Source organism: Dermacentor andersoni, chromosome 7, assembly GCF_023375885.2.
Source record: "Dermacentor andersoni chromosome 7, qqDerAnde1_hic_scaffold, whole genome shotgun sequence".
In the NCBI taxonomy this organism is placed as follows: domain Eukaryota; kingdom Metazoa; phylum Arthropoda; class Arachnida; order Ixodida; family Ixodidae; genus Dermacentor; species Dermacentor andersoni.
The window spans coordinates 98,536,309-98,559,909 of record NC_092820.1 but is presented as its reverse complement, the minus strand read 5'-3'; the positions used below and the strand labels follow the sequence as shown (position 1 = coordinate 98,559,909).

Sequence of the window (23,601 nt, the reverse complement as noted above, 5' to 3'; positions counted from 1 at the left end):
TCTCTTCCAAAAATGGCCGCCTCCTGCGCTGGAGCCTCGCTTTGCAACAATATTCCTTTGAGGTGCGTTACAAAAAGGGGAGTCTCAACGGTAACGCCGATGGCTTAAGTCGAGGCCCCTAACGTAGGAATCAGCCTCAAAGGTATTTGTTACTGATGTTTTTCTTCCTGAGGCAGGATTTTTAACATGTTGCTTTTGTTTAGTGTTTCAAAGTCATGACGTGCTTTCTAGTGCAATTTTCCAATTTGTGGACGCGTTCTGAGTGCTGCTAGACTACTGTAAGGAATTAAGCAGTAGTATAAAAGGGGAAAGAGCCTGGCATGGCTTAGTGAGGGTTGTGTCGTGCTTGCTGACTGAGCGGTTTAGTTTCGGCGTAGTTCTAACGCTTGCTGGGAACGAGAACAAAAATGGCAACTCTCCCGAAGTCACTTTGCAGTGTCCTGTGTGAACCTGAACGTGAGAACGAGGCCTTCTCTGTGCGCTGCGCTCAAGAAACGCCGAGGGACGACCGACTTCGATTACGAGCATCATCGAGCGACATCCCTCCGGACAGCGGATGCAGTCCCCTGGCCATCGGGATCTCCTTCTCCCGGCGGGGCGGTCTGTTACGTTTCGCCTACGACGCCCGGTATAGCCGGCGCGGATGCAACGGACGCCGGGGCTTCGTTGAAAGCGGCGGACATTTTGACCCGTTCAGCGCTGCTGCAACGCCTCCTGCCATGCGCGTCCAGGCATATTTCAATACCACGTGTGTTCGTGTGTTCGTGTGTGCATGTGTGTGTGTGTGTGCATGTTGGTGCCCTCGCTTGTAAAAGCGCGGAAGCCGGGGAGAGGAGCTCCCCAACTGCGAAGCGAGGAAATCTGACCGGCGCCGGCCCGGCGGATGCGTCACCTTCTAGTCTCAACGTGTCCGTGCGCCGCCGTCACGGGCGCCTCTCACAAGCCGTTCCTACTTGCCCTCGACTCCGAGAGCATAAAAGCAGCTGCCCCGGACGCCAAGAGAGAGGCTCCGATTTCTTCCGTCGAGTAACGTGGTCTCCCGTCTCTCCACTTCGGTCGACCTGACAGGCCGCTCTTTTGCGATGCTCTAATAAACAAGTTGTTCTTTTAGCAATCGACTCATCCTTTGCCGGGACCTTCGGATGCTTCCAGCTGTGCCCCAGGCCGCCGGGCCAACGCTACCCTTGGGGCTTGCGACCCAGATGCAACAATATATCGATTTTTCAAAGGCCTTTCATCGCCTGAACCACATAACGTTGCTAAAAAAATTGAGCTGTATGGTATACGAGGCACACCCCTACAACTTCTAACCACTTATCTAAAATTTCGTAAACAAGCCGTAGTGATGGGTGATTTCCTTTCCTCATTTAAAAATGTAAATTCTGGTGTTCCCCAAGGGAGCATCCTTGGTCCCCTTCTGTTTAACGTTTACATTAACGACATAATTAAGATAAACGCCAAACCGACATTTCTGATTTATGCGGATGACACGACACTATTGTTCCGAAACTCTAAAACTACGAACCTTCACCTCGATATAAACGATTGTCTTGACAAATTGAACTCCTGGAGCAGGGTAAATTCATTGGAGATAAAGGTTACTAAACAAAGGCGTCGGATCGGATCGGAAAACACTTATTGGGCTCTAGAAAAGAGATTTTCGCGGCTTCAGACGGCCTCTTCCTGTTTTCACCCAAACAATCACATGCTGTGCTAGAGGGTAATATTCTCCTCGGTAATGGCATTGTAGAAGTTATGGACTACGTTAAAACTCGAGGTGTTCATTTTCATAATAACTTGCCCGGGCATCTGCATATCAATCACGTTATTTACCGTATTGCATAGTCTGTCGGTATTTTACCAAAATTTCGATTCTTTTTACCGCAAGTGGTTAAACCAAAAATTTACAATGCTCTATTCCTCTCTCATCTTAATTACTGTGTCCCTGTCTGGGGGAAAACCCCAACGACGAACTTAAATCGCATATTCGTACTTATATGCTATATAGCAATTCGACATATATGCCAATGCAGATTACCACGCTCATACTAAACTACTTTTTCATCGTTTTAATTTAGTTTCTACTCGCAATGTTTACTCGTATCATCTGGCGATAAGATATAAACAAAGCATCAACAATCCTGGAAAATTGTCGGCTTCCCTTGCATATCTGACAATTCGGACGCCGATAAATCACACTCTTAGCACGGAACCTTGGCAAATACCATTTTCGAGAACATCCTATGGGGAGAAAATGCTTCGCTGTTCTCTTCCTATGCTAATCAGTTATCTACACAAACAGACATTAACCATAGAAAATAGTAGTAGGGCAAGACTCCGCAGATTTTTTGTACATGTCAAATAACATCTTCAAAAGAAAATGAAAAAGTTACTTATATGTTGATAAGGTTATGTTCTCATTTGTACGCCTGTGTTCTTGTGCACTAGTTATTATCCTGTTCGGTATACTTGATTCTATTGTTTGCTTGTCGATTTGTCACCTTCGCTGTGCCTTGTAAAAGGGGCCAGAACCCTCGTCAAGTGGACTAACTTGCACTTTTTGTTCGGGACTCCTTCCAAATGTTCTTTGGAAAATAAACATGATATTTACTTTCATTTGATTTTGATTTTGATCCTTTCCAGGTGAAATCCTCAGACGATCTAATAAAGATTTTAAAAGACAATTCGAGCACTCACTTTGCAGCATGATCTGCAGACGTTGAAAATTTGTAATATTCGATCCCCGAAGATGAGATTTTGGAGTGCGTGGAAAAATCTATAGATGCCCACGGTGCTGTCGCTTTTCGGAATGCCTGCGGGGTTTCTGCTGGTGGGTTCCTGGAACTACTGTCTGTATATTTGAAGTCCACTCATGTTTTGAGGGAAGGGAATGTGTACCTCCAGAAACGCGGCGTCTGTATAGCGCCATGTATTGCGCCAGCACTTTGTTATTTCTATCTTGCCCAGAAAGGTAAATTACTTCAGAATGCCCTAACCAGAACAAGCGTCCGGAAAGTCTTTCGTTATGTTGACAATTAGTTCTTTGTGATGGCCATGGCGCGAATTCAGATGACGCAGTTTCGGAGGCAGTAACGTGCTTTAGTCATGCGCATCAGCCGCTTGCTGGCACCCAAGAGGTCTCCATGCAATGGTCTTTGAAATTGCTTGATCTCAAACTCGACCTCTTCAGGGGGAAGGTCTGCTGGGCCTATGAGCCCACAGGCGACAAGGCGCCACGGCCATTCCTATCAGCGCATTCAAAACTGGTGAAGAGAGCCATTGCGAACCTGTCTAAGAAATGCACTTTAAAAATCACGCACCCACGCGATGGAAAAAAGTTTTCGTCGGCAAGTTGACCGCCTTACTTGAGCTAGTTACAGGCCGCACCTTCGTATGCCTGTTGCGGAGGAAATGAGCAAGAACCTAAAACTCGAGCGTGTCCATGGCGAGGAAGGTGACGAGAAGCCAAAAATGAAAGAGAAGCGAAGGACCGTGGCCACACCATACGTGCAAAAACTTATCTCAGCGCTTGAAATAGATTGAGCGCAAAGCTGGAGTTAATGTGGTGCTTACTGCCCCAGAAAAACTGAAAAGCCTTTGTCGACGCGTCAATGCTGAAGAGCTTATAAAGCAGCGAGGGTGCACGATAAATCACCAGAACCGTTTTGTAGATTGCAGAGAAGCCGTGGTGCATTCAGTACCTTTGAATTGTGGAAAGAAGTATATTGGGCAAACTAGGTATCTTGGTATCCATGTCAAGTATTGCTCCTCTAAAGCTTGATCCACACAATTCAGACGCTGTGTAGTGCTGAAAAAACACAATGACCAGCTGGTTCGGGAGATAACTCACACAGCTCAGATTGCCAGACTTGGTGACCAATGCGTTAGCGCGCCCTCCTTGTTACTGACAAAAAAAGGAACTTGAGCTTTTGCACGTGGAACCACTATCTTGAGTGCCAAAAAAGAAAAAGTGCGTGTTTCACATGATGCCCAATCACGTGAGTGCGACATGTGTGGGCAATGGTATCAGAAGCCGTGTTTCTTTCAAATGAACGTTGTTGAAAGTCAGCGCTTGTGGTGTCGTCTTCTCGTCTCGTGTCTCGTCTACGTTTTGCGCTGTTAACACCAGGATGGAAAACCAGCAAGCCCAAGCGGCTATTCCAATGAATTAGTCAGTCGGGGTGTTAAATCGATGTAGGTGTAGCAGTTGTTAAGATGCTGCTGAGTAAAAGAAATTGTGGAGAGGTAAACAGCAAAAAAAACCTTCAATGAATAAATGTGTCAACCAGAAGAGAGAGAGTGCCAAGCTGAATATTGGGAAGAAGGAGTCGTTACAATGGAAACAATGGCATGAGAGCTGCGTCTGGAACCTATGACAGAAAACATGAGCGAAATTATGAGATCGCATACATTCAATCAACATAAAGTTTTCAACAACCACGAAGTTATGCGTGTGCTTGCAAAATTGCAGGATACATGACAAAGCTTCTTTCTAAGGTGATACATTGCATATATATAGAGATGTATATTTCCTTGATATGTCAATTTACAAATAAATTTTCTACCGTAAATCCGCTGCAATTCAACTTTTACCACAAGATCGCACACTTCAATTATTACAGCATTCTTTCCTTGGCTCAACAAGAAGTCCCACGAGAAATAGTTAAGCAATAGCGGACATAAAATTGAGTGTATATTATCCTTGTTTTATTTTATTGTCCGCTTCTACATGGTTGCCTAATATGAAGCTTTGGTAAACAAGAATTTTCGAAATATAATAATAGTATTTCTAATGAATGCGTACCATTCCTACACTACATAGAAAGCCATGAAAAAAAAATAGCAGTTATGGTAACGATACTTCCTGCTCTAGCATTCAGAAAATCAATTTTGAGTGAGGTGCATAAAGGCGGTACTCGTGCGTAAAACTTGTGTTTCGTAATGCTTGATTTTACTTAGGGTACAATATACTAAACACTATGTGGACACCAAATAAGAATTCCAGAATGTAAAAGAAGGAATGGTATTTACTAAATACAAACATTATGCTTATTGAAGACACTGCAATTGTGTTACTCGGAAAACATCACACACGTTCGTTTAGTAAATCTGTCATTTTAGCAGCAGTGTGACATAGGAGCTTTTCTTTTATTGGGCAGATTGTTCATATCATATTCTCTGTCAGTGCCCACACAGATGCATATAAACATCCTACATATGCAATAATTTAGTGGCAAAGCCAATTATCAAACTAACAAGACAGCGTGGAATCTTATTTTTTCAGCACAAGCTCAAATGATTTTTTTGCTTCATGACATACAAACGGCACGTCATCGAGGGATAAGAGCTGCCGTAGTGATATAAATGCTTGAACAGGGTAACTATACATGTCACAACCTATATATATAGAACCTATATAGTGTACACTACATTTTCGTACAATACAAAAGTAGCGCATGGGGCACACTAACACTCGTGTTTGATTGTACAGTATTGCCTTACATAACCACTCGTGACGCATTTGCACAATTCTGCTAACTTTCATGGCGCACAAAACACGAGATTCACCCATACTTCTCTGTGACTTTGCTTAAGTTGTCTGAAACCTTAAGCACATATTGCACAACATTGAAAAAACGCCTCTGCTGTGAGGGTGCCTACAACGTCTACCGCAGTTTTCTTACGCAGCCTATTAGGTAGTGTTTCGCCAACAACTTGAAGGAGCAGACAGGCAAACCAGCCTGCTGGGACCTTGCTACTTGGTAACTGAAGCTTTCCTTATCCTCTATAGGCCGGACTTCAAATGATGGCACAATTGCCTTCCAGCAGAATGTTCTGACACGGAAAGGAATAGACGACGACACAGGTCTCTTCCTGCCCGTGTCACAACGCTCTGCTGGAAGCCAATTGTGCTATGGGCAACCAACGAGCTCAGGCAAAGACTATTCTGAACTTCAAATTAGCCGACCCTAAACGTGATTTTATGTTTCTCCGGGTAATTAGTTTTGGATGTGTGGAATCGAAAGGTAGAATGGCTTTCTTGGATCGTGGCATGTAAGCCCCGGAGATGTGGTCACTTTCAATACAAGGTCTGTGAATTTCAACAAACTGAATAGAATGGGCCTTCTGGAGCTCAAACGTGAAGCTCTGTGATGAACACTTGCTAAATACTTCTCCGACCTACATAAGCCTGTCGGTGCATCTAAATCAAAACTGACGAAAAATCATCTCTCTATCTAAACTCGTTTACTATGCCTACCTAGTTCGGCTGCGTCAAGCTGTTTCAATTGAGCGTCAAAGCTCACGAGAAAATTTCCACAGAGGGTAGAAGCTAATACAAGAGCGTATAGAGTTACAGTGCGTACAGACTTTGGTAGCGTCCATGATACCGCGGACCAGTACATGGGCCTTGAGTATGATGCGACTGTGAAACGGCAATGGCACATGCTGAATGAGCTCCAAGATTAGCGACTTCTTTGCGGTCTATTATCTGCACAAATGGTGCTATAGACAAGTTGTTTGGTTTAGTGGGGCAGAAGAAAGGAGCTCCTCGAGCCATGGCTTCAAGTTCTCGCCGACCTATGCTTCTCAGGTGATCTGATGATGGTCGCTGCACTCCTAGCCTGTCAACTCAAGATGATGTCGCAGCTATGTTCGTCAGACGTGCGAATGGCGTTGCAATTCCGCGGCTCTTGACCTGCTCAAAGCGATGACACTCGGTTATGGTGTCTTGTACCGTTTCACAATGTTTGCACATGAGCAGGTTGAAAGCATCGTCAGCGGTCCCCTTCAATAGACGGGCAACCTTGTCTGACTCAGCCATATCGCTGTCTGCCTTACGGCACAAAGCCAGCATGCCCTCGATGTAAGAGATGTATGATTCTGTAACCGTCTGCGTGTGGGCCACTATTTCTTTCTTAGCGGTGCTCTTACACCTGGCGGGACGGCTGAATAAGTGCCTCAGCTTCCGTTTGCAAGTGTCCCAGTTGTTAAGCTGTTCCTCAGGGTTGTCATACTATACCTTGGCTGTGCCTTGCCTGTAGAAGACCAAGTTAGCCAACATAACTGTCTGATCCCATTTGACGTAGACACTTACACGGTCGCAGGTGGCGATCGAGTCTTCTACGTCGAGGTGGTCGGTGCCGCAGAACTTTCGTGGATCCCGCGGCTGAGCCAGGAGAATCGCCGGGGTTGTAGGCGTTCATGCGGGCCGCGCCTTGGTGGGTCCTGTTTCGTCCGTCATGTCCATTACGAAGTGACGACCACTACTGAGCTCCGTTGCTGTTTCTCGTAGGTACGGAGCACCTTCGACAATTTCTAACGTTGCAGAAGTCATATATAAAAGCGTATTTACTATATCTACAAGAGAGATAACGATGCATTAACAAGATGGCTGTAGAGGCTGATTCCACCTCTACACGTCAACTCGTCTTCTTCTGACGGGCGCCTCCCTTGGGGGCACGGTAACAACATTCTAAAGAAAATGCAGCTTCTCTGTGCAGCAAAAGGCTGATAATGAAGGTAAACAAAAAATGGCGACGTTAGTCATTAATAGTTGCACAACAAAGGACGTCAAACTGGAGCCAACGAATTTACGAGGGAACCAAACGGCTCCAGCCTGAGACAGTGCTTCATCCTGACAAGTCGCCTTGTCCAAATATCTATTCTAGCCATAGACATACATCGTCCATTCGACCACTCTCGATCAACAATAAACCAATACTGTTTGCAACCCATGGCAATGTAACCAATTCGGATTCGAAGAAAGGGAATGTGGAGCGCACCCTGCAAGGTAGCATGAACAGTATTTATTTTCCTTGAATAAAGTGTAGACTTGCTTTCAATTTTCTTTCTTTTGATCCTCTTGTTATAATTGGAAAGCATGGCTCCTCAGAGAGAAGAATAAGTTGAAAGTCACACAGTTTGACTTCATTATATCGGTTCAAATTCTCCTAGTTGATACACTACCAGTCCTGTCGGCAATTGCATAGTAGAGTTTCAAGTATGTAACTTATAGCTGGATGTTGAATGCAAGAGGATGTGATTCTTAAATAAGAGGGATATGGTATTAGAAGTGCAATTAAGTGCTATCTCAAGTGAGCTCAGCTCGGGTGATCACACGATGGGATGTCACTGTGACAAAGACGATTTTATATCTGAGAGCGAGGCACTTGAATATGAGAAGCATGACTCATTTCGTGTAAAGTTTCTGCTACTGGAAATGACCAGGGAAGGTACTTATTCGTTGCTCTATATGCAACATGTTATATTGCTGGCTTAAATTTTGCTTTGGGTACAATGAAAAGTCACTCCTTGCACGATATTCAGCCAATCTTCGTAGCCATGCTAAAGTATCTGTGCAGAATACACGTCGTGTGCTGTATTAAAATAAATGTACATCGGGCCCCTGTTGGGAACTTTTACAACAACTAGTCATAACCAAAAGGGCCAAGGATCAAATTCCGACCACAACGGCCGCATTCCGATTTGAGCGAAATCCAAAAACGTCCGTGTACTTAGATTTACGTGCTTCTTAAAGAACCGCAGGTTCTCCTAAATTATTCGCTGTCCTTCGCTTCGGCGCGCCTCATAATCCGATGGTGGTTTTCGGTCGTAACATACTATAATTTGTTTTATCAGGTTGCTCCAAAATGCAGTACAATAACTAGACCAAATTATTTAGCTTCTTCCTGTGGTGATTTCAAGTTCCTTAATATAGTATTTCGGCATTACCCTTCAACGTTTTATGCTTGTCCGTGCGAAATTCAACTGATCGGTGACATTATATAGTCGACTGTTAATTTTGGGTGGCTTAGACTTGCATGCTCAATATATAGTGTCTGGAGAACTGTGGAATGTCTTTACAAACTAACAGCTCAAACACGCGGGTCTATATATACAAAAGGATATAAAGGTGGGCGAGTTGGCACGGTAACACAATCTTGGATCTTGGACTTTGGCTAATCCCATGGTTTACGGAATGTTTCCAATAGATATGACGCCAATACAGTTTTCTCGCCCCCCCCTCGCATGTTGTCTATCATGTGCCCTATGATAAATAGGAAATTTGAAGAGGGTGGCAAAAAAGAAAAGAAGATTGCGGCGTTAGACATGTGCCTCCTTTTGTGCCTTGAAACACTGGTATGGTTTATCAGATTCCACTCAAGTGCGGAAAAACATTGGACAGAGCGGCATGTGCATTACTATTAGGCTAAAAGAACACAAACATTCAATACACAACCCTAATGCTTCACATCTAGCGTCACGTTGTTTCAATGGTGGTTGTAAACCTTTCCTTGAAGACACAAAATTTCTTTTCAGACACAAATGCCAAACCAAACGGGAAATAATCGAGGCATTCGACATCAAAAGATTAGGAGACACTTGAGTTATCCATGCATTTTTGTCTCTGTTAGGATGCGAATTTCAGTATCTTCAGAACACGTGTGTTAATCTGAAGTAGTGTCTTTTTGTCGTTTCCTTTTTGAATTCCCTACGTCCTGGTATGTTTAACTGTCTTCATACCTTGTCATGTTCTTATGCTGCGCTTTTCTGCAATCACCAAGATATATATATATATATATATATATATATATATATATATATATATATATATATCTGTGTGTGTGTGTGCGCGTGCGTGTGCTTCGTTTTAATAAAATTGAGTTAAGAATTAGCGATTGTCTTGTCTACATCTAGTCTGTGTTCGTGTCACTACTTCGCGTTACAATCCAAGATCTATATATACAGTTCAAAATGGGACGAGATGATATTTCTTAACTTATCTTTTCTTTCGTTCCCTAATTTCATTGTGTTAGGACATGTAAAGTAAGAGTGACTGGCATGTTAGGAATGTACAGTTTTCTTTCTAATCCAGATAGTTTTTTACTGGTGGTAAAAAAGTTTTTCTTTTTTGCCAATAAGTGAACATGCTATGTCTCTAACATTTGGTTCTATAATAAATTTTCTGCTTTTTCAGTGTATGTGTGTATTGTGTATTTTTCCTTTCGGCAAGTAGCATCTGCTCTCGAAAGCGTTTGCTGGCCTGGGAGGCACGGCCCATAAGTAGAATTTCGCGAGGACGGTTGCATGACCTTAAAGGGTCTGCAAAGAGGAGCTCTCTGATGAGCCAACGGAAACAATATTGAAGAAGTGCGGAAACAAGTTCATTTGCCATTGGACCGCGTGTATGCGTCACTTCGTCCATTCAGCAATGGTCCTGAGCCATCGATTTGGCCACGTGTGGCGAGCATGCGGCGAAATGCTTTGTGGCGGTACATCACCCCTACGCTGTGGCAGACGGAATTCCGCAAGCGAAAGTGTCGGACGTCTGCGATCGCTCCGAGAAGGCGCAACGTCTGCTCGAGTTGCAGCTGCGTGGACGGCTTAGTTCCCTTGAGCCTTGATCGCCTGTGTCGGATATTTCGGTCTGTGATGTTCCGTCTGGTCTTGTGTGCGCGTGAACCGCGCCACCAAGCATTTTAACGTGACAGCTTTAAGGAGCTCGTGTGGCAGAAAAGCCGGTGTCGTCGGCGTCGGTGTCGGCGTCAGCGGCGTTCGCCGTGAGCGATAAATCCCAGAAGGCCCTTTATAAATAAAAATATCTTGCAAGATAGGCAGGTGGGGAATGGAACCAGGGTCTCCAGAGTGTGAGACGGGGACGCTACCACTCAGCCACGAGTTCGTTCGTTCAAAGCGGGACAAAATCGCCTCTAGTAAATGCGGTATTCCCTTAGAAATGTGCTGTAGAAAGTTATACTGCGGTGTATATCGGTAATTATGACCATGTAACTTACAGAAGTTGCAGTTTCACGAGTAGCGAAGTACGTTACCGCTACATTTCTTCTGCGCTCTGCGCACACGCAGAGCCATCTTGCGGCAAACACAAAAGACCTCCTCCTCACAATGTACGGCGCTGCCCCGACACGTGGCACGCCACTCGCACCATGCTCGCGTCCGCCTTCATGGCGCGTCGCGGCCCGGCTATCTGTGCCGATCGCGACGTTTGGCTGGCGTAGATCGTTTGAGTAGGCGGTGCGAACGGGGTGCGATAACGCTGTCGCGTTCCACTCTTGAAGGCGAAGCTTAAGCGTCCTCCAGTTTTTGCTACGTGCTTGCCGCACGTATTCATAAAACTCCCATTGTGGCCTCCATAGCCTCGCACTCAAATGGGGGTGAAGTGTAGATATGGGAGTCTCGTTGTATTTCGAAAAAAAGACCACCTAGGTGGCAGCTTACCAAAAGCCCTATTCGATGGGCGCAAAAACACATACAGATGGGGATGCGTTAGAGGAAAAGCGAAGAACGCCCATCTGGGTGTTTTTCTGTTTACAGTGTAAATGAGACGTGCGACTTACGTGTAAATATGGAGGACCGTAGGAGGGGAAAATGCGCCGCAAAAAAATGTCCAATGCATGTTTAAATTACCAAAGCACAGTACCAAACAAACCATGCGAAGCTGCGCCGATCAAGCAGCCCACTGAAGGATTTTTCCTGTCAAAAGCTCCCCTGTAACCTTACTTCTCTTACTCGTCACGCCCGAGGCGGTGGGTAGAAGCGTCGAGAAGTTAACCGCAGAAAGAAAATCTCCATCTACGCCTACAACTTTTGCTGGTTGCTTCCCTGCTAATAGAGAGTTTTAGCAGAGCGTTTACGGTCCGCTCCGCTCAGACCGGCCTATCACAACAATTGGCAGGCAGCCGCTCAGCAAAACGCTACTGGGAACACTGACGCGCGTGCGCACAGCACACATAGCGGCAGCGGAACGTGAGACGCTGACCACGTTCCGCTAGGAACCTGATTTTGCGTAGCGTCAGGGAGCGTGTAGTTGCTTTCGTAATCGTTTTACCGCCAAGCTGAGAGCACGTCAGTGGCATCTCTGGAAGGCGCTCTTGTTAGATAAGCGAAATCAATGCATAGCACCGGCGCGCGTGAAACGTGTGCGGAGCGGAGCGCAAGCAAACGCTCTGCTAAAACTGTCTAATATTGCAGAGCCGACTTCCGCAGACTGAGGCGACCCGCTGCTTTCTATTCTTTCTTTGCCCCTTCCGCTGTCCCGATAGGCGCTGCGTCGCACATGTGTACTTGTACGAGAAATAATCGCTTTTTCATCTATTACGGCCTCCTCTAGAAAAGGAGAAAATAGATCGGCGCCGGCGGTCGAAGGCAACCTTAAGAATCAACCAGCAGTGTCGGGCCAACGTGACGCTGACGTCTCTAGCCAGTGAAACTTTCGCGCTCGGCATTATGCAGCTCTACACGCCCGGACCGGCGTCAGTGTCCGAGCCACAGCCGGCGAGGTTGGCAGCATAGATCCAGCTTTATACGGCTCAAACTCTCCATGGTGGCCTGATGGGCTTCTCAGTGATGTGCCGAGAACCGCCCTATAGTCGGCAGTCAGCCACTTTGCTTGGGAAGTGGCCCAGGTTCGCAAAAAAGCAGTTTGATACATACATACATACATACATACATACATACATACACACACACATACATACATACATACATACATACATACATACATACATACATACATACATACATACATACATAAACCCAATAAAATTCGTAAATTACCCTAAGAACTCTAATACTAAACAAGGATCCTTTAAATTTAGGCAGTGCTGGACGGTATGAAACCGTTTTCACAAGGCCTCCACAAGAACAACAACCCGACACCTAACTGGCTTACCCACAAGTGCGCTCTGTATGACTCGCATTTCGGTTCAGTTCTTCCATGCCAATGCCTTAACAAGCTGTGCCGCGAGGCACTGGGTACGTGTCGCTCTTCAATGAAACTCTTTCCGATTCGGGTCACTGAGTGCGTGCGACTTGGTGTTCGGCAAGCCAGGGAAGAGTTATCTGCGTTCACAGGCACCAGTCGTCACCTTTTGTTCCAGATTTTCACGCTCAATTTTCTAGCAAGCGTCGCTAGATGGCGCAGTGTGTCCAGAAAGAAGCTCGAGAGAGAAGCTAGGGTGCCGCATTATGCATTTAGCAGCCTTCGGAGGCGACGCGCAGTGTTCGTAGTGGCACCAATAGATGGCACTACGTGTTCATAGGGAAGCCTGAGACAGGACTCCCGCGGCTGTACGCACCTCATTTATAACTCCTTACGATAGTGGCAATACGCTGTATCTGCATTGATTCATTGCTAAACACATTGCCATCGATAGTCATCATGCGATAGGCTCGGTCGACTTTTATTTTACCTCTCCAGAACAATTTAGTACCCTCTTAGGAATGCTGAATGGATATTTCAATTTAAGCTGTTTCACAAAGTTCTCCCCATTGCGCATTTCTTGATAAAATTATTTGCTCCTGCACTGTCCCTGTGATTTTGCTATGTTCATTGCTTTGTTTTTGCACTAACAATGTTGCTTAGCCTCCTGCTTAACAGAAATGGTTGAGTGACTGTGTAAAATCATTCATCTCGGGAGCAGAATATATTTTATTTATTTGCAAAACTTGTTTTCAGGTAATTGCCATAAGTTCTCTTGCAATTTTAGTCGTTTTTAAACCGCATTTATCTTGCGGATGCCTATCTTTGGGCGTCTTGTACGTAGATCATTCCCGGCTTAATGGACGTCCCCATTGCTGGAGTCGAATTCTTAAAACTACCCGTTCATAAGTGCTCCTTGCCTTTCGTAGGAAAGGAGCTTATGTATAATTCGAGGCATGTATAACAATTGGTTCGCTTTGGTTTTTGAACCATTTTGGTGTATAATCATAATAATTGATTTTGCCAATCATCTTGTTTTTCTGCCTTAAACTTAACTTTAGACAATTTTCCAGTTACGCGTGCTTTACAAGTTCTTTTATGATGGCTACGTTGCTACTGACTGTGTCCTCGTTATTAGCCCACTGCCCATCCCTACGAAGCATAAAGCGTATAAGCAGCACCACGTTCATCAAAAGCATTACTGCTATTTGGATGTTTTCTGATTTATCAACTCTAACGGCAGTGCAGTGAAGTTTTGTGCCATTGCTCTTCATTTTACAAGATGGAAATATACAGCTCAACATTCACGCAGACCGCAGGAAATGAAGACATGCACTAGCGGGGAACTCGCAGCTAATTTTTATTGAAAAACTAGCAATATACGTATGGAAAATTTATCATAGTGCAACAATACAAAAAACATCAAACCTCATGCGCAACAACAGAAGCTCTTCATTTTGAGCATGCCACATCGTTTGCGAACCAGCGCATTTGCAATTCGTTGAAATACTGTATTACTTTTTCTCTTAGCGCGATTGATGTACGGCTAACGCATCTGTCTTGCGTTTTCCGACTGTGGTAAGCTTCAATGATCAAGCGGGTTACCCTGTATTTATTTCTCGCAGTGCGATAGTCTTACTGAAGTGCGGCATAAACCGCATGTACGGCAGTACAGGTGAAGAAAAAAAGTCGATTTGTTATTCATTTTTTGTAGTTTCACGCTCTTTTAAGAAGACAAATATCCATCTTTCTGATGGATGTAGCCCCGTCCGCGCGAGAAGGGCGGACTATGTACAACGACTGTATTATATTCCACTGACTGTCTTGGCAGTGCAGGCATTTCGGTGACGAAAAGTGGCCTGAAATGACAAGCTTCGGCTAGAGCTTAGCGTCGGTGACGCGGAGTAATCCAAATTTTGCGCCAGCGAAACAGGAACAGGAAGTGCAGGCCAGTTGCTCTCACCAACCGTCAGGCGCGCTAGGGTCGATTGGGCCGCTGGGGTGTATGGGAGTGTCCAGTCTTACCTTTTTTTTCTTTCTCTATGGTGCAGGCTCCTTTGCTAACCGTGCCTCGAATACGTGGCTAGTTGATAGTTAACTGACGCCGTGCAGACAACACAACACCGACGTCATAGAGGACGCAAACTCTTTAGGCGATGCGAATTAATATGCAGGAATGGTATTGCGGCTAACCTTCAATTGAGGCTTCGATGAACTGTCAAGATAACATCATTTCTGATTTTATGGCAATATTATGCCTTCCTAACAATATATTTTGTGCACTCTTCCCTTTATTTCAACGTAGAATATGTAATACTGTGAAATGTATATTATTTCCATGCAAAGAGTTTGCGTGCTAAGTGGTCGTATTAGGTGCTCCCTTCTGCCGTTTGTAGGTCATGCTGCGGCGCTACAAAAAGCCTGCATTCTGGATTGTTGTCCTTTAACATTCGCGTTCGGCGATGTTTTGTGGAATATGTCCTGGCATATATTTTTGTAAGTGAGGTGTCCTGGGTGTTGGTGTTTGCTGAACGCTGGAAGACACGGTTTAGCCGAAGCGGCTATATTGGATGAGTTCCAAACTCGCAGGTCGTATTTGTTGGTATTACCTGAGAAAGAAAAAAAAGCAAGGTATTGAGGACGGGTTGTACGCAGCTTTTTGCACAGCACAATTGCACTAAGACAATCGAGCTTATTCTCCTGCTAAGTAGTGGTAAAAAATGGTTAGATCAAATTATTCGATGTCGTTTCAGGTCACTGCTAGCTATCATAATCATTACCATCTGACACAGTACTGTACGCGGTTGTGTAGGGTACCATCCAAAGCTTTTTGCGTAATGCAACCTCACGAGCTGTATCTAGCTCTTGCACTGGCTGAGGAGAAAAGATATCTGCATGCTAGCCTAGCGCAGATATGTTACGTTGTAGCGGGAGCGCCATCGGCATGATTGGCGATCCTAGAGCGTCGGTGCCAAGCCCTGAGAGCAAATAGCGCTCGAGCTGGCGCGGTGGCATGAGCCACCGAAAATATATTTATTTATTTATTTATTTATTTATTTATTTATTTATTTATTTATAGGTACTGCGATCTGCTACAAGATCTTAGCCGGATGGGAACATACAAGTACATTCACACAAACGTACAGTTCACGTAATCATGCCGACGCTTCAATTCAACATGGCAAAAGGACAGAATGCATGAAAAAGGAGCAAGTAAACTACGTGTGGTTCATTCATGAAAGCAGGTGCGCCTGAAAACAGGATACAAAATTTGGTGTAACAACTTCATCAGGAAGTTTATTCCAATTAACTATTGTTGTAAAATAAGGGTATTTGAAGCAGTTGTTATGCGGTTTTAACGGGGTTACTGCTAGAGAGTGTTTATGACGAGTAGCATAGCCAGTTAAATGTGTTGAGATGTGCGGGGTATCAGTATGGTAGCGGCTATTCATTAGCTGGAAAAAAATGTTTAATCGAGAAACACGATTTTTTCTATAATTGAAGAGCAGCCATTTCGTTTAAGGAGATCGGTTATAGAAGTTTGACCGTAAGAATTGTAGATAAGTCGGAGAGCTTTCTTTGAAGTCTTTCTAACTTTTCAACGTTTGTTTTTGTGTAGGGGTCCCAAATGATTATTGCATATTCTAAAGTAAGACGAACTATTGTATTATATGCTAGGAGGCGGGCAGCTGGTGTGGAGAATTTTAGTGGCCGTCTGAGAGCGCACAATTTGGGAAGACAATTAGCCATTACAGTGTAAGTATGTTCTGACCAGGAAAGATTGGGAGGTATGTGTATACCGAGATATTTATAGTGAGATACTTCGGATATATAAGTGGTCTGGGCGAAATAGTGCAAGAGAAGGGGCTTTTTTCTTAATGTTATTCTCATAAAGACGGTTTTTTCATAGTTAGTAGCCATTTGCCATTGATGGCACCATGCAACTATTTTGCTAAAGTCACTATTCAGCCTGATTTGATCTTGGGATGACTGAATTTCGTCATATAGTATGCAGTCATCTGCGTAAAGTTTAATTTTGACAAATAGATTGTAGTCAATGTCGTTTACATAAAGCAAGAGTAAAACAGGACGCAGCACGGATACCTGGGGGATGCCAGAAGCAACAGGTAGTGTGTTGGAGGATGTCTGGTTTATCCTAACGAAATGGAAGCCGTTGGTTAGGTACGTTTGTATACATTTTAATAACTTATCGTTTCTAAGTATAAAACCCAATTTCACAGTTATTTTTATGGGCTACTTTGTCAAACGATTTCCTGAAATTCATGATTCTAGCGTCGGTTTGTTTCTTTTATTTGTTGTGTTTGCAAAATCCTGAATTGTTTCTACTAACTGAGTGTATGTGGAAAAGCCCTGCCGAAATCCGTGTTGAGGGTTTGTCAATACGCAATGCTAATCAAAAAAACCGATTACATGCTTATAGATTATGTGTTCCAAAATTTTGCATCTTGCTGAAGTCAGAGAAGTGGGTCGATTGTTTTTTATGCAATTCTTATTTCCCAATTTATGTAAGGGTTTAATTATCGCTGTTTTCCGGTCATCCGGAAGCATGCCATCCTGGAGCAATGTACTAAACAAGATTTCCAAGTATATCGCAAACGAGAAGTGATTTATTCTCATACCCTAAAGGACGTCTTCTCACATATCTGTCTCGCAAGATTGCCAGAAGCTAATCACTTATGCCATGCATAGAAAGCTGGTCATGTGTTTGCACTATTCGCGCTGCTACATTCGTCATGAGACAGCTGGCATTAGCAAGTAGTCATCCAACGAATATGACATAAATTTCTTAGGCCATGTATTGCCATTATTTGGGATGGTCACTCACTTTCTCTGTGATACCCATTTGCAACACATTTCACGCCAAGATGGACAACTCGGTATCTACTAGAACATACAACTTGTAAATTGACAAGGCAGACCGTTGCATAAGTGCAACTGGGAGTGTGCGAATGAGTACGTTCAAGAATATACAACTTAGACAACAGAATATGCGCAGCTGCTGTGAGGCAGTCGGTATGTGCACGAATATTCGACATGAGTCACTGAATATGCGCGAAAGTGCATGTCGCACTAGGTATGCGCCCGAATGTACAAGTTGGGCCATTGGGTACAGGAAATTGGGCATGTAGACCTATGCATGTGAACATTCCCGCTGAATCTTTAAGAATGGGTATGGGTCAATTTTGAACTGCAGTGATGAGAAAGATCGGTAGAGACCATCTTACGACGACTGTCGCTGGCAATGCGCTTAACAGTAAATCAAGAAAGCGACACACCATATTGCTAATGTCGACACGTTTTAAGGACAAGACGCGTAATGCCCAGTCGGGCTTCCCTGTGAAAACTTTACACCCTTTAGCAACGCCGCAGCGAAGCGTGCGGGTGGCGTCGGAAATGCCTACACGCAGGTACATGTACATGCGTAGGAGAAACGCCTAATGCGGCAGCCGAGCTCATCTCTCGCGCTTTGGCTCGATGAATGGATGCGTTGCCGGTCCCATTTGAAATGAGGTGGTGGCGTGCGCCACCAAGCTCTTGTTCTTATTTTGCCTAATCTCCTACCGATCTTTATGACCAGACACACAGAGAAAACAAAAGAGTTTCCAGCACCAAACTTACTTAACCACTACTAGACATCTTGTGTTCGTCAGCGCCGTTTGTGGCCTGTCTATTTTTCTACCACGAGTCCTCCAATCGTCTCTTACTAGTGTCTGTTGTGGAGATATTTACTTTCACCGTGCTAACCCTAAACCCAAGGAAGTCAAGTAGCTCAGGGGAGCCTAAACAAAAATCTTGGTAGACAGCTTCACATGTTTTGTTCCATCATTTCCGTAACTTTTCCGTAGGTAGCACAACCTTATTCTTCCTGAGTGTAGTACCTCGCTTTAGAGGCATGCGTTCTAAGGCATCCTGATCTCGCTCCGAAAAGCAAGCAGCTTCTCTTTGAGGTATCGCAAGTTTTTTTCCTTCATGATTTCGTTCCTTTATTCTGAGGAAGTTACTCAAAATAACAATATTTTGCATTGGCACCACCCATGAGATTCCCTGGGCGTCTCTAACTTTACGCAGACCGACGTATGGATACTCCAGCCGCGTTTGTGCCGTCGGCGTCGCCGTAAGGTTTCGTATGAGTGAAAGTGTGTGAGCGTGAGCCGGCGAACGCGGTTCAATCTCGCGTTCGCGAGTGAGGAGCCTGGCTCGGAGACGTGCCCTTTGGTGTCGCCCGCGAGTCATGGGGTGGCGGGGGGCTGGCGAAGGAGGAGGGGAGTTCCCTTCCGGCGGCTTCTAAGGTGCCTCGACCTCCTTGTCAACCACCACCCGGTACAGAGTGAAAAAAAAAAAAAAAAAACGCGGCTTCTGCTACAGCGTTGGCCACGCGAATCGCTGACGCCGTAGTCGACGCCTTTGCCGGGCGCCGCACGCACGCGTTGCCGGCGCTCTTGTGTTTTGAAAGCAATCGGCGACGTGGCCAAAGTTCACGCCCGCGCGGACCTCACCTTCAAAGCGATTGGTGATGTTTGCAGTGTGCGCGTTGTGCCGATACCTTCGTATGCACTGCGCTTTGGAAGTTTCGTTCGCGTTTAAGTGAGGGTTGCATATAGGTCAATTTCACTTGCTGCTTCCGCGATTCCTTAATCTAGCATTTTGACAGCGAGATTCTGCGCTCATCAAGCGAGATGTATTCATGTTTACCTGCGCGCGCGTGACACCGTGCTGCTTAATTTAGGTTAAACACGTTGGCGGCCTAGTTGGTTTCAATCCATGATACAATGTGTAAGCGCGACTGAACAAGGACGTAGAAAGCAGACACAAAAGTACCGCGCTGTCTGTTTGTCTGCTTCTTTGTACGCCCTCGTTGAGTCATGCTTGCACATTCTATCATTGTTATGTAGTTAGTAAGCGAATGTATACAAATTTATACGGCCGATAAATCTACTGTCTTTACTACCTATACCTGTCTACTAATTTGCTGTCGCAATCGGCGTCTCGCCTTTCGGGCGGAACTGCGAATTTTTGCCATGTTGCTTACTGTACCAGTCACATAATTGATGGTAAGCTTCCTAGGTATTTTCATCGAATGTGAATCTATGCTTTCCTGTGAAAATACATAATAGATGAACACTGCCTGAACCCTCGCAACCAATTTGCTTTTTTATATTCCTTGGTCTTTCCTCAAAATAAAATTTCACTCTGACCTTTCCCCACTTAGAGACGTGTCCAGCCTCTATTACCATGCAGAGTTTCATTAGCAGTCTTCCCGTAAGCGCCCGAAGTGAGGCATTCCATGGACCTTTGGTTGCCATCGAATCCTGATTGTAGCCCTGACTTGAATCAAACAACTGATTTTCTAAATATCAGTCCTGGGACTATTACACATGTACACATAACCCGGAGCACAACGTACTGGAAACTGATGCTCTGCTATTGGACAAGCCCCTCTATTTGCATGTGAGAGTAAACCCGGCACTGATGCCTTCTAGCGGCATTTTTTAATATTTTTTTCATATTTACCATACACATAAAAAACAGCAGCGTAGATAGAGGATACCCACATCTCAGACCCTTGGTGATATCAAATTTCTCCTCACTCATCATCCCTTCCGATTTAATGCGAATGGCACTTTCTAGGCAACTCTCTCTCAGAAGCTACATACAGTCGTTGCCTATGCCTTCCTCTTCCAGAAGAATAAACAATACGTTGCGGTCTACGTTGGCATACGTTCCTGTAATTTCTATAAAAGCCAGATATAGCGGTCTCCTTTCTTCTCTCAATATTGTCACGTGGTAGTGACGGTTAAGAAGGCGGCAAAACTGTGACTAACGAAACGAGTGTTTTATTGGGCGAACTTGTGCCCTCAAAAACAGGCTACACTCAAAGAACAGTAGCGGCGAACACACTCGGCGATCGTCCAAAATCTTGTCAGTGGGTCAAGCGCGTCGGTTTTTATAGATCAGCCGTCGAATGTTCCAGAGTAATCGCTTGGACCCGTATGCCTTCCACAAAGTTCTACGCCATTCGCGTCGCGCATACATGCAATCAGAGCTGCTACCTTGTACACGTTCGAAAAGCCGACGTTCAATTTCGCCTCAGGCGATCAGACTAGACTGTCTTAGGCCGCGATAACGGCGCAGCCTGGACAATCGCGTGAGGCGAAACCGAACATCGGCTTTTCGAATGTGTACAAGATAGCGGCCCAGATTGCGCAAGGTTCGGCGGCAGCAGACAGCGGATGGAACCATAGATAACATTCCAGAAACTTCCGACACATGCGAGCGCATCCTGCGCTGTGTGATAACATTTGTTAGGCGGTGAAACAGGTCGCCCGAGAAAGACATGTAGACGTGTAAATACCCCCCTCTTAAAAAGCATCGACGCGATGCTGCAAACAAACGAAAGTAATAAAGAAAAAAGCACTCGTAGCAAAGACAACAACAAAATAAGGAAGTTCCTCAGCGTCCGTCAAAGAGTTTAAGCCGCACCACGTGGACCACTTCAGATTGTGCGTGGCGCTGCTGTGAATGCGAAATGCCGTCTGGCACGACCTCATAGTCCAGCGCGCCAAAACGTCGGATGACCTTGTAGGGTCCCAAATAGCGTCGCAATAGTTTCTCAGTACTCGTCGGCGTATCGGGGTACATACCCAAACACGGTCGCCGGGCTGGTACTCGACGAAGCGTCGTCGGAGGTTGTAGTGTCGCCTGTCGGTACGCTGCTGGTTCTTGATCCTTAGGCGGGCGAGCTGTCGAGCTTCTTCGGCGGCTGGATATAGGTAGCGACTTCAAGATTCTCCTCGTCAGTGACGTGCGGCAGCATGGCGTCGAGCGTCGTCGTGGGGTTCCCGCCGTAAACCAGCTTAAACGGCGTGATCTGTGTTGTTTCTTGCACCGTGTTGTAAGCGAATGTTACGTACGGCAGGACGGCATGTCAGGTCTTGTGTTCGACATCGACGTACATTGCTAGCATGTGGGCGAGGGTCGTGTTCAGGCGCTCCGTGAGACCATTCGTCTGCGCGTGGTAGGGAGTTGTCCTCCTGTGGTTTGTCTGGCTGCATTGCAGAATGGCTTGGGTGAGCTCTGCAGTAAAAGCCATTCCTGTGTACCTGATGAGGACTTCTCGGGCGCCATGTCGCAGTAGGATGTTTTCGACAAAGAATTTCGTCACTTCGGCTGCGCTACCTTTCTGCAGTGATTTAGTTTCAGCGAAGCGGGTGAGGTAGTCCGTCGCCACGACGATCCACTTATTTCCGGTTGTTGACGTCGGAAAGGGTCCCAACAAGTCCATCCCGATCTGCTGGAATAATCGGCAAGGAGGCTCGATTGGTTGTAGTAATCGCGCTGGCCTTCTCGGTGGTGTCTTGAGTCGCTGACAGTCTCGGCATGTTCTGACATAACGGGTGACGTCGGCGGTCAGGCGCGGCCAATAATACCTTTCCTGTATTCTCGATAGCGTCCGGGAAAATCCGAGGTGTCCAGCGGTCGGATCGTCATGCAGGGCGTGCAATACTTCTGGACGCAGTCCTGACGGGACAACAAGAAGGTGGTTGGCGCGCGCTGGTGAGAAGTTCTTTACGAGTAGGTTTTTTTGAAGCGAGAACGAAGACAATCCTCGCTTAACTGCCCTAGGGACAACGTGGGTGTGACCTTCCAAATACTCGACCAGGTTTTTCAACTCCGGGTCTGCTCGCTGCTGTTCAGCGAAGTCTGCCGTGCTTAAAATGCCAAGGAAGGCGTCGTCATCTTCGTTATCTTGGGGCGGCGAGTCAATGGGGGCGCGTGATAGGCAATCGGCATCAGAGTGTTTTTGTCCGGACTTGTAGGTTACAGTGATATCATATTCTTGCAGTCTTAGGCTCCACCGCGCCAGCCGTCCTGAAGGATCTTTTAAATTCGCTACCCAACACAAGGCATGATGGTCGCTGATGACTTTGAATGGCCTGCCATAGGTAAGGGCGAAATTTCGCTGTAGCCCAAACGATAGCGAGGCATTCCTTTTCGGTTGTAGAATAATTGCCTTCCGCTTTTGACAACGACCGGCTAGTGTAAGCTATAACGTGTTCATGTCCATCTTTTTTCTGGACTAGGACGGCACCGAGGCGTAGGCTACTGGCGTCAGTGTTGATTTCGGTATCAGCGTCCTCGCCGAAGTGCGCAAGTAGGGGCGGCGACTGCGATGCGTCAATTGAGTTCTTCAAATGCGCCGGCCTGCGGTCTCTAGTACAGTCGCTAGCCGCCTAAGGTGTTCGTTGAAATTTCCGGCGAAGATGACGACGTCATCCAAGTAAACAAGACAGGTCTGCCACTTCAATCCTGCTAACAACGTGTGCATGACGCGCTGGAACGTTGCAGGCACCGAGCCCAGTCCGAATGGCATGACCTTGAACTCGTATAGGCCGTCTGGCGTGATTAAGGCGGAATTTTCACGATCTCTCTCGTGGACTTTTATTTGCCAGTAGCCGGACTTGAGATCCATCGACGAGAAGTATTCTACGTTGCAGAACCGATCTAATGCGCCGTCTGTTCGTGGTAGGGGGTATACACCCTTTTTGTGATCTTTTTCAGTAGACGATAATCGACTCAGAAACGTAAGGTTCCGTCCTTTTTCTTCACCAAGACAACAGGGGATGCCCACGGGCTTCTCGACGGCTGGATGATGTCGTCGCGCCGCATTTCGTCGATTGTTCTTTTATAACTTCACGTTCTCGCGGCGAAACTCGGTAAGGGCTCTGGCGGTGTGGTTGAGCGCACTCCTCGGTGATTATGCGATGCTTTGCAACTAGTGTCTATCGAATCCATGATGACGTCGAAAAGCAGCCTTTGTATCGTCGGAGCAGACTTCTGAGCTTATTCATGGGGAGACT

The 23,601-nt window shown here is 45.7% G+C and overlaps 1 long non-coding RNA gene across 1 annotated transcript in view; it reads right to left on the bottom strand.

Moving 5' to 3' along the window:
- Positions 1-14,064: 14,064 nt before the first annotated feature.
- The window catches only part of LOC129380100 (uncharacterized), a 65,579-nt gene continuing 56,042 nt past the window's right edge, over positions 14,065-23,601 (bottom strand). The window contains exon 5 of the long non-coding RNA XR_007600197.3: positions 14,065-15,330. This is a non-coding gene — a long non-coding RNA (uncharacterized lncRNA). The remainder of the gene's footprint in view (positions 15,331-23,601) is intronic.